The sequence below is a fragment of the Anarrhichthys ocellatus genome, unplaced genomic scaffold (genome assembly GCF_004355925.1).
Source record: "Anarrhichthys ocellatus isolate YVR2014 unplaced genomic scaffold, GSC_Weel_1.0 scaffold3114, whole genome shotgun sequence".
Classification (NCBI taxonomy): Eukaryota; Metazoa; Chordata; class Actinopteri; order Perciformes; family Anarhichadidae; genus Anarrhichthys; species Anarrhichthys ocellatus.
This window is the reverse complement of record NW_022283088.1, coordinates 1,488-2,979: the sequence shown is the minus strand read 5'-3', so window position 1 is coordinate 2,979 and position 1,492 is coordinate 1,488. Positions and strand designations below refer to the sequence as shown.

The window sequence follows — 1,492 nt, the reverse complement described above, 5'->3', positions numbered from 1 at the left end:
GTGTGTGTGTGTGTGTGTGTGTGTGTGTGTGTGTGTGTGTGTGTGTGGTGCAGAAGTTAGCACCCTGCTTTCTTTGTGGCAATTCAGGCCACATGGCCGTTGGTTGTCCCAATAAGCACTGCAACAACTGCGGCCTGCCGGGACACCTCTACAATTCCTGCAGCGAGAAACGGTACTGGTACAAGCGGTGCGAGCGCTGCGGCATGAAGGGTCACTACTACGACGTGAGTATGGCATTCGTTTTTTTAGTTCGGAATCAGAAGGCTCTGCACATTTGAGCTCTGATGTTGGGCGATAAGGCCAGTTCAACCCCAACGATAGTCATATGGTCTATTTCAGAGGTTCTCAAACTTTTTGGGGCTAAGGAACCCTTACAGGGGAGAAGATTTTCCGAGGACCCCTCATTATTGCAATACCACCTAAGCCTATGCTTACTGCAATCTGTACTCTCAGATGCCATTGGAACTATTTCTATCCTGAAACTTTTCCACCTAAATACTTACTAAAATACAAAATTCTATTTAAATCAGGTTAACACAGGTGGCAACCTCCGGTTCTGAAAAGTGAAGCCAATGCAGAAGTGTCTTAAACTTGCATTCTTTCTACTGGCCATCAGGGGGCAACTCCTCCGGTTGCAAAAAGAAGTCTGATCATATACTGTAGAAGTCTATGAGAAAATGACTCTACTTCTCACTTGATTTATTCCCTCAGTAAACATTGTAAACATGAGTTTATGGTCTCAATCTCTAGTTTCAATGATGTCTCTTTACCCTGGCCCTTCATGGCTTCGTTCACTAGCACCTGAGTCCTGACACCTGAGTCATGACGCATTCTCGCCGTTCTCAATAAGAACAAACTCAATATAACTGTCGTATTGTCTTCTCAATTTAGCTAGTTTGGGCGTTTAGCGGCACTGGGCGATGTGGACTGACTCGAATATTTCTCCATGCTCACCAGCTAGCGAGCAGGCTAATTAGCCAAGCTAAGCCAGCGGCAGGACCGGTTCGTTACACCCTGAGTCAAGTGGCTGATTCATGACGGAGTGACGTGATGTGTCACAGGCCTGTAGTTTTTATTGGCCCAAAGCTAACGTGGGTGGGATTAATGGACAATACTGTATATGCTTGTTTTATAGGCACGAAGCGTCCCCATCCGTAGATGTGCACTTTTAAATGATACAGCACATTTTTATTATTTTAAAGCAAATTATTTCTCGAACCCCCTGTCATAGTGCTACTGACTCCACTTTGAGAATCACGCGGTCTATTTGACGCAAGGGAAATCCAACACATAATAAGGCTAAAAAAACCTTTACAAGAGTAATGTAAAGAGTAACACAGAATCAAGAAATGAAGACATACTGTTTCTAGTAAAAAGGAAAGATTTCAGGAGCAAGAACGCTTAAAATGAAATCAATGTCATGCTACTGAATGAGCGAGGACAGCTAAACAGCCACAGATATAGTGTGTGTGTGTGTGTGTGTGTGTGTGTG

The 1,492-nt window shown here is 44.0% G+C and overlaps 1 long non-coding RNA gene across 1 annotated transcript in view; it reads left to right on the top strand.

Annotated features, from left to right (window-relative positions):
- The window catches only part of LOC116378759 (uncharacterized), a 1,998-nt gene extending 1,385 nt beyond the window's left edge, over positions 1-613 (top strand). The window contains exon 3 of the long non-coding RNA XR_004212330.1: positions 54-613. This is a non-coding gene — a long non-coding RNA (uncharacterized LOC116378759). The remainder of the gene's footprint in view (positions 1-53) is intronic.
- The last annotated feature ends 879 nt before the right edge of the window (positions 614-1,492 follow it).